We start from the raw sequence: 12,863 nt of genomic DNA on the forward strand, positions 1-12,863 counted from the left end.
GCCTGCCTTCTATTTAAAACATAGAAAAAACATCATAATATTCAAACATAGATTCATTGGATTATTTTACCTTCTATGAAGTGCCACTTTTTCAAAATTAATCTCTAGCTGTGCTGCATGTGTGTTTGCATTTTTCTCTTGTGAAGCTTCCGATTTAGAAGTGGTAGATATATGTAGGTAAGTGGACAAGACCAAACATTGGCTTTATGCTTTTTGTTTCTGGGTGGTCGAGATATACCTAGGGTATACAAGGTGACAATTGAAGCCCAATACAAACAGAATGCCTTGACACAGGCCGCCATACCATACACTACAAACCACAAACCTCCTTTACATAGCACAGATATAGCACTCAAGCTATTTCCATGGGCGTCAGCAAAAATCTAATCCTACCTAGTCAGCAGTAGGATTGTTTTCAATGTATTAATATTGACAATTCAAATATGGAGATGGGATTTTCACACATGGACAACATAATTGAAGACTTTCTGCATGTATAAAACTTATCATTTGGTTTCACAAACTTATAACAAGTTAGAACACATTTATTTTTGGATAGTTTTTTTCAGTTTGCCTATTTTCATTTTTTTTCCTTCTTATTTTCCTTCTTACTATTCAAAGAGTTCACATGATTGCCTCTTGTGTATAATTGCATCTTGTAACAAGATGCAACATGTAGACAGTAAGAATTTTTGTTAAGCAAGCCAAAGTCATCAATGTTAATTCTACAAAAACACCTCAGAGAGAAAAATAAAACAGTATACATCATTCATAGTAAACACTTCACATTTCTAGTTCTAATGCACCTAAAACATTCAGACAGGGTCACTTGAGATTTGAAGTGTTTACATATTTAGGACAGATGACCTCTGCATTATCCAGATTAGTCAATACAATAAATCAATAGTGACCACTAAAAGTAGACCTTGCTGGGGCTTGATGGTCCAGTTAAGGTATGGTACTAATTTTGTTTAGGTTTATGAGATGATGAACTCAATAAGCAATCATAAACACAGATTCAAGAACAGGTGATATATAATAATATACAAACGTTTGTACAAACAACTCTACTAAATTTTTTAAGTGAAAAGTACAGATAGAGTTGATCATAATTTGTTTCAATCAAACAATAAACAATAAAATTTTTTCTTAAATAAGTCATTGATTCTTAATAAAATCAAAGAACTCTTGCTCTAATCTAAATGTCTAATCTGAGTAGTGATTGTGTGAATGAAAGGAATCCCCAAGTAGTCATAGCTGGGCTAGTTTTCAAACTATTCCAACTGTGAGAAAATTTGCCAAAGTAATTTTTAGTTAAAATCTGTGTTGTCAGGTTCACCATATGTTACAGGTACGATTTCCGCTACGAGATCTACGTGTCGCCAGTCCGTCGGCTATGGGGACGCCGATATTGCTCGACCATAGTTCATGAAAGAGGTTAAATCATATAATCCATAGTGTAAACCCTGCACCTACTGTAGTTAGGCAACAGTACATTAGATCAGGATGCTATACCAAATCAATACACCAAGTTCCCCCGTGCCTTAGTAACTCTGATTAAACACATCACCACCGACGTCTCTAACTTAAAGAAACATGCGGGAGACAAAGTGCGCAATTTGAGCAGGTAATTTTCCAGGAAGTAAGAGACCTGGGCTTGATCTCTAATTTTCAACTACCATTCACGATTTTTATATAGTAACCCGCTAAAAATTTTTTGTGGATATGTTAATTTGCTATGCACCTATAACTTGACATTTACAGTTACATGTTTTACATTTTTTTTTTTACAAAGGAGTCTGATTAAAAATAATGTCTTTGTAAAGTCATCATAGGCTATAAAATAAGATGTCAAAAATGAATTATATTTATTTTCATTTCGACTACTGAACTAAAATAAATTTTATGACTGATCTGGTATCTATTTCAAACTTATATAATTCTTATCAAAATCATATAATTGATACTGAAAGTTTGGTCTAAAAGTGAACCTTAACCTGAAATGACGCTCGACCTGACCTTGGAGTTAAAAATCATAATGATGTCTAAGTTAGTACATGGTAAGTACGTCACATAGATTCCTAAACTTCAGCCATGTTGAAATACTGTATCATTTGTGTTTTTGAGTTTTGAGACCAAAACTTGTACAAGCAAACTTGTTTGCCTGGATATCTGATGATAGCTTAATGATAGCCAAGAACAGTACAATTATTATCACCATATCTCCCCTTTGGATAGAAGTGATGATTGGAGTATAGACATAGATTAGACTTACAGTGGACTATAGAATCTTACCACATCAGACACTAATGAGTGTGGCATACAGACACAACAGAGTACACTTTGACAAACAATATTTCTACTATCCGAGTACTAAATAATGACATTGCAGTAAAGCAAGGTTTCCAGTTTTCATAACTGACTGTAAGCAAACAAATGTTTGGTTAATGAGTCTATGTCACTGACCTGTAATGGAGTTGGCTTGCTCTGTTTGGCCCTCATAGTCTGATGGTGCTGACTGTTGCTGATGCTGGATTGCTCTATCATGTTGTAAGTGCTTTCAGTTCATTTATCTCTTTCTGTACAAATATAAAGACAAATCTTTAAATCCTCTATTTGGTATACTGCTACATGTAGTAGTAACCCAGTTAAACTTAATATATATTGAATATTTTAGGTGAACATAAAAAAACAATTTACTTACAACACCGGTAACTGTCCTGCATTGGCCACATGATATGACCAGACATATGTAATAATAACAAATGTGTATCATCAAATGACAAAACATTCCATGTATCAATTTCATCTTTACTTCATATAGAAAGGAAAGAAGTACTTCTGCTTGTTTAATCTCATTGAGATTACGCTTATTTCCATTGATTTGGTTAGGGTGGCTATGTTTTTTGGTAATATCACACAAGATATTTGATATGCTCCAATCTTCTAAGAGTAGTAGCCTATTTTCATTATTATTATCCTAAAACATAACTACAATTGTAACTGATACTACAGTCCAAAAGTTTGAGCCGGGTCAATATTACTACCATGTAAAACAATTTTTTAATATTGAATATTTATATTTTATAAATAATTTGGTTTTTCATAAATGATAATGGAGATATTAAACGCTTTCTTATTATTTTGCATTTTCTTCTCTATTTTTTTTCATTTATCAATTTTTTACATTGTTTGTTTGTTTGATTTTTTTTAAATGTGTCCAACATTCTTTAACTGGCCATGGTTCACAAAAAGAAGAGGAGGACAATTTTGTTGTGATTTTGGCTTATTGGCTCACCTCTTTCTCTGCCAATACACCTCTATACTGTGATGAGACTGCTGTTGATCTGAAGCTCAGAGGATTCTTCTGCCTTTTTCCTCCAGTTTCATGGATGATCTGTTTTAAGTCGCACACTCTGTATGTCAACAATAAAACGTATCATCAAAATCTGTCATTGAAACATACCAAGTAATCTACCATCAAGTTTTTTTTTTTTTTTTAAATTTAAATCATACAGCTAAGCATATTGCTGAGAAGTGGTGGGTGGTATATGATTAAGTACAATTACATAGGTTATCTCTCATTTCATGCAAGTTGCTTTTAATCACTACCAGTATATTTTTTGTAAAGCCATACAACAAAAACAACTTTCATGCAAGGTACATGTACCAGGTATATGTATTCTGGTATTTTTTATCGTTAGATGATCATTTTTTGCTTTATTCAGCACTCCATATGGCTAGATAGCTATAGCCCACGAGCCCAGGACTTAATTGATATACACTGTTGAAGTTGCATATGTAAATATATGGACTACACAATTTATTAGAGTTTGTGTATTGATAAAACAGGATATCTGGCTTTGAATACTTCTCAAACAAAGACACTGACATATCCATTGTCCAGAGCATTACTAAGACTTTAAAAACCTCACATGAAAACTAAAAAGTTTGCGAAATTTTGAATCATCATCTAAAACCGATTCTAACAAAATGTCTTTACTTTTTCTTCGTGACATGCTTTGAGTACCCATCACTACCAGGTAATTACCGTGTATGAAGTTTCAGTGACAACTAGTATAAGAAATTTTCTTTGATATAGGTCAAAAGTTCAAGCGAAGGACACACAGTGACCTCCTTTTGGTATACAACATATATATTTGCCTTGCCAAAGTGTATCTTTGATGTAGGGAGTTTTTACTTCAGCACAATTAGACCTGAATATACAGGGGTTCAGATAAGACAAGGACTAGTTTTGACAAGACAAACTATATTAAATCTTATACATATAGAAATTTAAAAAAATGAATTTTTCAAAGTCTGAGAACTCTCAAAAAAAAAAAAAAAAAAAATCCAGCAACACTACAATCATACAATGTCAAAGAAACTACAATCTACTCTAGAAGACAAACTAACAAAATCATAATCTGTACACTACACTCTGCTGAATTTGGGACATAAAATAAAAGTCATCCAACAGGTTTGCAGTTTTAAATTTTGACTTTGTTGAGACAGGTACCAATAGAGAGTCTTATATAGAACTTGTCTGAACAGTCAGTGACGTAACATACATGAGCGCTGTGCAAACACGGCGACTTGACAGGAACTCCATTTATTTAGTCTCCACTTACCTCATTTTTCTGCGCAGTTAGAACGGCCTGGCACTCTGTAATCTTTTCCTGTGCAATCCTCAGCTCTGTAGCATGATCTGAAGAACAAACATGGTAAAGTTGATAAAATTTGTATAAGCACCTGCCAGGCCTCGATCATTTTATGGCCAGCTAAGATAATAAATAGACAGAAAATGATAAGTAGATAATATGCCCAATTGTGGAAATATAAACTTTCATACCAGAACATATGTACAGTGCATGATATACTACACATATCTGCAAAAATATCCCAACAGTACTTCAATTCTGCTGACTTCATATCATTATAAATGACATATTGTGAAAGTGATTATATCTTTTGAACAAATCATGTTCCAGACTCACTCAACGCACAATAAAATTGCACTAGACAATTAATCAAACACATTCAATTGGCAGCAAAAAAAGACTTTTACCATAATTGCTTTTCCTTTTTAAAGTCTAGGTAATAAAATTGATTGGCATATCAGCTTTCTTTATCCTTGAGGCTGTTATTATGTAGACTTTCCACATTTGAAATGTAACTCAATGACCAGACTTCAGTATACAATTGTTATAAAGCAAACAGACTCATACAAAAAATTCAATAAAATAAAGAAACTTTAAACAGTACAGTACAGCATTAACACCCACTCTTACCTCTTACTAAGTTTGAACCTGGGAACTCGCCATTGAATACATAGCATACTAGCTTTTCCCCCTCTAAAGTCAAATAATTCCAGTCCGTAAATATTGGTATGTACTTGTTGTATCACATTAATGAAGCTTATCTGTTAAACTTTTTCAAACTGTTCAAACTTTGCCAAATTCAAATTTAGTCGGTTGAGCCAATTTTGAAATCGTGCAGAGTCTATCGCGTCACCTGCCCAACTGTCCAGAGCCTGGGACTCCAGGTGAACTGTGGCTTGTGTAAACAAGTAATATCAGCCAATATAGAGCCCTAAATTCTACTCTCCACATAACATATGACAAGACCCAGGATAAATCTCATAATGCCACGGTAACCAAGCCACTCTCGACCAACCCGCGGCCGCAGAGTGGCTTATGGGTTAGATAAGGTGCAGACTGATAAGCTGAAATGCGGCCCTCAAAAGTGGGGACGTGCTATACAGAGATGATTCATTCATTGTGGGATTGTTTTATCAATATTATAACTATTTATTATTGACCCAATCGCAATGCAGCATGATGTAATGAAGAGCCAATTAATAGCCAGAGCTAACAATCTGAACATGAAAAGTAAGCATGTGGTCCCAACAGTTGTCCCATATATTGAAATTTGTTCAAATACTGAAAAAAAATCGAAGAAAGTGATATATCCAGCTTGACTTCGGTGTACTTGTGGCTGAGAACTGAAGGGCGTGGCACTTGCATTCACTTTATACTCATGCATAGCAAATATGACTTTCAACAAACAAAAAAACACACATACAAATATATATAAAGATTTGAAAAATCAAATAATTGAGTTTCCATTAAGTTCCTTTACTTATACACATCATGTGAATTTACATCTAGTTGTAGCTTATTCTTTCTGTGCCAGAGTGTTTACAATAAGTGATACCCAATACAATGTAAACCCTGAAATTTTTCATCAAATAAATCTTCTTCTATCATCATTCTTATAGACTTTGACAGATTTTCTCCTCAGAGGTCACTTTATAGATTACCGAAATTCTGTAGACATCTTGAATAACTTAGGTAACCATTTTTTTCTTATAATTTTTTAGGAATAGAAACAGTTGTATAATATATGAAACTGTGAAGTAAGAGTGATATCCATTACATAGTTTTAGAGAAGAAACCATAAACATTATAGACCAAAAGAGCCATTTAATTTATTCCTTTTGGTTCCACCTTTTGGGTCCAGTAAAAGAAACTCAGAGATTTTGGCAACCATATGGAATCAACTATACAGTATGTCTAACCACATTTATGAGAATTAACTGTATATATTTAGAAATAATGTAACCAAACAGTAGATAGTCAACAAGAAACTTCTGGTAATACCAACAAGAACATATGACTTCAGTTAACCGATTTTGCATACCTTTGTCCTTTCAAGGTATACGGTACAATCCTGTGTTGGCAACAAAAACAAAAATTGTCACTTAAAACTTCAGCTCAATCACAAAGTTAGACTAGGACAGTGTTAAAGTTCATGAGATTATTCAAAACAAGCAAGTTCAAAAGGTAGTTATATAAAGACTGACTGTCCTAACCAAATCAAGAACGAGTAGACTGACGACCAAAGTAGCCAAGCCCAGGACCAGGATGTGTAAACTACTGTATAATCCTGTGTGACCAGGAGTAAACACCCAGCATGACTGTCAAAACCAGAACTTAGCAAAATAGCTCATATCCCATACATGTATCCCCATACCTGTATTGCTTTTTCTTTTCACGTTTGTTCTTATAGGTATACTTCATGTATTTGTGACTGTATTGCACGCCAATCTCATATTTTTCAAAGTGTATTTTTCAAATGATGTACCATATTCTCCATCAAATAAGATTTGTTTGATTACCGGTAATTGGCACTAAAATTATAAGGGATAAACATGCAAAGGAATATTGGTTCAAATTCTTTATACTTTATAAGGAATAGAAAAAAAAAGAGACTTTTTTTTTAAGAAACAAAAGATTAAGAACATATGCATGAACCAATCTGCTCTCTGACACAATGGCCTCAATATATAGCTAGCTGTTTGGTCCATTTCTAAAGGCCAATAAACAAATTTCTATGTTCCTTAATTCTATTTGATATTTTGAACTTTTTCTATGCTGGGTTTTGTTACAATTTTTTAAAAACATTTAATTTCCAAAGTTTAAGACAACTGGTCCAAATCATTTAAATAAGTTATTATAACTCTGTACCTAAAATTAATTACAAAGCTAATAGACACCATTTTGATCATTATCTTTGTCAGACATCACATCAGAAACATTTATACCTTCCAACCTAGACCATATGCATAAGTTTGTGTGTCTCAAGGTAAAATCAATAACTCTACAAACTTAAATATCAAGAAGGAAGTACTCCATTCTCTACAGATCAATGACATAATCAACAGACACACCTATTCACTGCACACACATCCTAGACAAATAGTCAAGACTGGAGGAAATACGACAATTCAACAAAAGAAGTTCTCAGACACAGTCATATTTTCTTATTCAAATTTCAAATGTGAAATCAGATATATATTGGACTAGTTAGTCGGAAGATTTTTTAAGCTGTTATAAGAGGCCAATAGGGCTTGTATCATTCACCACTTACATATTTGGCCATATCTGAATCTAAAATGTACATTCAGAGTGAGTTGAAAAATTTATTAAAAATTTTATTCAAAATACAGCAATTTTCTGGCCATAACGTACCTAGTCTTTAAGACAACTGTTATATATTAATGCTGACCATACAAGTAAATTACTAGTCAGGGACTTCAAAAACTTTGCAAAATATCAGTAATGCCTTGCAAGCAATGTCAATATTTATATCCACCAATTCTGAGCAATACTTATTTTTAAAAGGGAATGCAACATTTACAGCTATGTTCGTAACCAACTGTCCACATATAATTAAACATTTTTTTTTTTTATAATCCTAACAATATTGACGCAAATAAATGACACCAATGACGGTTCAGCAAATCCTTTGTATAATTTTGAATTCTACCAACTAGCAATTCTTTCTATCAAAATAATCTTTAATATTTCTAATTAGTGCTAAAAAAAAGTGTTGGAAGAAAACGTTGATGGATGATTAACTAGAGAGGATAGATAGACAACAAACTACATAGGGATGGCAGACGCCACAGTTTGGCATAGGCTGAGCTAATAATGGGATAGGAGGAGATATGGAGACAAACTCAAGCCCTATCCACGATAAATATGTGGCGCACACACAGGGCGTTGGACTACCATGATTCCTCAGTTGACAGGCTGAACTTGCAGCCTTACCTGATAAGCCTGGTGAGAGGACGCTATACAAACTCACAACTTTGTAAAATCCTGTCCTGTCAAATCGACTTTTTCAAGCAGATAAGTAAAAATAACATATCGATTTATAATATAAACACACATTAAAATTCGTCATAAACTTGTCACTGGGACAACACAATCCAGCAACAAAATTTCAATAAGGTTTTAAACTGTATTGTTAGATATAATATCTCATACATTAAAACTTAGTAAATGGAGAAATAAATTTATATGCAACACTTGTACAACTACAATATAACATTACACAATCTTTGCAATAAATCAATGGGAGTTTATTATATTTGATTCCGTGAATCAAAAGTGCAACAAACTCGAAGCCAACAACATCAACACCACTTTATGTTTTCCAGACTTTTTGTACTGTTTTAATTGCAAGAAATTACCAAAAAAGACCTCATTTCTTTCTTTAATCATATATAATATTGTGAATTACAAATAAATTTTGGACAGTCAATACAAGATTGCTAGTATATATACATTATATACATGTACATGCTTGCTCAATTTTTTTTTTTTTTTTTTTTCATGAGCAAGCATTTCTTTTTTTGCATGCAACAACAGAAAAGTGATTTATCTTTATTTCAGTAACTTGATAAATAAAATTTTGCTTTACACCCTTCATCCAGGGTCATTCAAGGCAGTGCAAGTGGTAGTGCGTGGAAGAAAGCTGAAGTATTTAGAGGAAAACCACCAACTAAATGTCAGTACCGTATTCGCCGTAATTAGTGCCTAAGGTGCTTAAATAATTGTAACAAAGGGGGGCGCTTATTAATGAACCAAAATGTAAGTGGTGGATGTAAAAATTCATATAGGGGGTGGGGACTAATTACAGCGAAAACATTATATATCTAGCAATTTCCCTAAAGTTGGTTTAAATTGTGATCCAGTCATAGTGCTAGTGAGTAGTGAGTGATTATATTTGAATACCTTTAATATCAAATAAATTCCAGCAGTTCCTTAGATGGAGATTTTGGTACACCAATACACAATATGATGCAAGATTCTAGCATCTTATGAAAGATTTAATATGGTCTGCACCAGTCTTAATCCTCTTTGTCATCATTTCTTCATAATTTATAATGGAAATGAAAATAACAACTGGATTGTATGTACTTAATTCTAATGAATAAAATATGGCAAGTAAACAACCTCAAATTTATAAGGCTTTATCTCAAATAGAATTTTGAATTAGAAATAAAAACATGATGGTATAAATGCATAGTTAAGCATACTAACAATTCACATACAACTTACAAGAAAAGAAGTTCCAACTACTATATCATGTTAGCTAAATTGCTAAGTATAATGACACAGTGAAGCAAAGTGATTATTGATGGAAGGGCAGTAACTCATTTTCAAATTTTTAAAAATGGGGTTGGGGTGCCAGTGGCTTGGGGGGGGGGGGGGGGGGTAGGAGGTAGGAAGGGTGTAATAGTACTGACTAAAAATGTCCACGAGCATGTTGTTCTAAGGCTTTGGTTAATCTTCTTGGTGCACATATATATATATATATATTCCAGGATATAATAAATACCTGTACTAATATATGACATTGCTCAAGTAACTCTGGCCCGGACACCATGCAGATTTAGACTCTGCAGAGGTATGCAAATTTACACAGAAAGACCACAAGCTTATAGCTATACATATGTTTATTTATAGAGTAATGATACTTCATTTTGAGTAACATTCAATTTAAGTTAGACTTTGCAGTTCAGAATATCAGACTGCATGTATAAGCAAATTTATTTTGGTATGGTCTTTTGTTTTAAGAGGTATTTTGAACATTTTTTATCCCAAAATCAACTGTTAGACTAAATAGTAATACTGAACTATAGATCACATACACATCACATAGGGGCTGCGGTGGCCGAGTGGATAAGATGTACCGACATATTACCACATGCCCTCCACCTCTTGGTCGCGAGTTCGAATCCCATGTGGGGCAGTTGCCAGTACTGACCGCTGGTCGGTGGTTTTTCTCCGGGTACTCCGGCTTTCCTCCACCAACAAATCTGGCATGTCCTTAAATGACCCTGGCTGTTAATAGGACTTTAAACTAATCAAACACATCACATGTTTATATAAACATCACATCGTCATGGACTGCAATTAATAAAATGACACATAAAATTTTAATACCAAATTTTGTTTAAAAACCCTGATCAAGGCATTGATATGTATGAATAGACATTTATACATGCAACTGTCTGTGTCAATGGGAACATGCTGGTGCATATATAGGTGGAGCAATACATTTAGTAAATTGACATAAAATGTACCGATCAATACATCGAAGGTTGCTTTTGATGAATTTCACAAAAAATAAATTTAACTGTGGCATTCTAATTTCAATTTCTTTTAACTTTGATTTCCCTTTGTCAACCATATAGCGTATATATACCTAAGCCTTCCTGTCAACGTGGATATTTCCTGAGTACTTAATTTCATGACTTGCATGCATAAAACTTTCGCAGTGTTGTTATTTTCGTGATAGATACACTTTTAGACATTAAACAACAAAGTTCATACATGTACAAAATATTATGCGCAGTGGAAATTTTTGCAATCAAAGGGCCTTTGTATAATTAGCATGAATTTACCCCTCACGAAAATGTTCACGTTTCACATTATTTATATTGCAGTACTCAGTGGCAGTAGAAGATATGTATACATGTACATGTCAAAAGATATCTGCAGTACACCTCTGGCTTATAAGAACATTGCCACTATTTTTGTTTCATACTAATCAGACAAATCAGACTTAGTAATTATTCTTACAATGTTTAGTCTCCTGATAACCAATCACTGCCAGTTTTTTAGGTGGGGTATCCTTGTTTATATAGTAAGTGATCATGATGACTTTACCTCAAGTAAACTCTGCAACTTTCTGTATTTAATTGACTCCCTGTACATGTGTTTACTAGTACTTACTCCTGCAAGTTGAAGTAAGGCATACAAATTCTATACATGTTATCATAACGTGCATGTAACATTAATTCCATCAATACAATAAATGGACGAGAAAGGCTTTAATGAGGATAAAAACAAAAAGTGGACACACTAAGCATGATCTAATGAGTGGGCCAGTTGTGTGCGGGGAGGTGATATTAAATGATCTAATGAGTGGGGCGAGTTTTTGGGTAAAATCAAGTGATGTTAGACTAAGCTTAAATGTTTAAAGCACTAATCATATAATTTTCTGTGTCGAGTTGACTTGCTTAGGTGGACTGTGGTTTGTTTACCTTAAACAATATACGTGTTGCGGTCTACAACAACGTTTAACATTAAACATTCCATAATTACTATCAATGTCTGTTCACCAGGAAATGCCATAACAAATCTTATTATAAATGTATGATGATTGATGAACCGTACCGCTAACTTCCTCTGTACCCTCTGTCAAAATATCCTTGGTCAAGTTGGACAGCTGACCCGTCAGGTTTGATAAACTTCCACCTATCCATGACATTATCGGTTTTTACAAAGTATAAAAGAAAATGCCTATTGACCATTACATATCTCCTACTCATCTGTATGAACGGAATGGTGATTTATATTCTGTCATGATGACAAAGTTGATTCGAGGCAATGATGTGCCAACACGACGGTCGCCATCTTCTTTTAGGAACAGGAAATCGGCACAGTAGAGCATGCTGGTTGTTCAAGGTGTGTCGTCTGCTTTTCTGACTAATATTCGGAACAACCGGTTCGACCGTTGATTAAAGTCATTATTTTAAGTATAAATCCTGACGGACCTGCGGTTTTTTTAACAGAAACATATACTGTATACATAGAGATTTGCAACTCCGCCATTATTACGATCGGCAGATGACCTCTGTATGTGCTTAGGTTTTTTTTTTTTTTTACAAATACAGCAGAATAACTTTGAAATGTTATAAAAGTTCAGTAATTTACAGATGGTTTGAGTACGATTTTGGAAAGAAAAAATAATATTTGAACTTATAAATTAATAAAACAAAATACACTTCCGGTTTTGAATGTCCTATTTTCGAAAAACCAGGTAAAATGCTTTCAAAAATCATATTAAATAACCTCAATTGGAAAAAACTGGTCACATCAAACCATGATATAATGTTTAAACTTTGTATCGACGCCAAAATATCATGTTTAAAAGAATACACTTAAAAGTAGTTAACCAAGGGAAAATGCCTATAAACCGGAGGTCCCTCTGCCTGGCAACAA

General features: G+C 33.6%; 1 long non-coding RNA gene across 2 annotated transcripts; it reads right to left on the reverse strand.

Annotated features, from left to right (window-relative positions):
• Window positions 1-3,401: 3,401 nt before the first annotated feature.
• LOC138320050 (uncharacterized) lies at window positions 3,402-12,811 on the reverse strand. Of its 2 annotated transcripts, none has more exons than XR_011208078.1 (3): window positions 12,036-12,811; window positions 4,632-4,708; window positions 3,402-3,416 (listed from the first exon to the last, which is right to left on the reverse strand). It is a non-coding gene; the product is annotated as an uncharacterized lncRNA (long non-coding RNA). The 2 variants fall into 2 exon arrangements; XR_011208079.1 differs by lacking the exon at window positions 12,036-12,811 and adding an exon at window positions 5,292-5,798.
• Window positions 12,812-12,863: the final 52 nt, after the last annotated feature.

Source organism: Argopecten irradians, chromosome 3 (genome assembly GCF_041381155.1).
Source record: "Argopecten irradians isolate NY chromosome 3, Ai_NY, whole genome shotgun sequence".
NCBI classification, from domain to species: domain Eukaryota; kingdom Metazoa; phylum Mollusca; class Bivalvia; order Pectinida; family Pectinidae; genus Argopecten; species Argopecten irradians.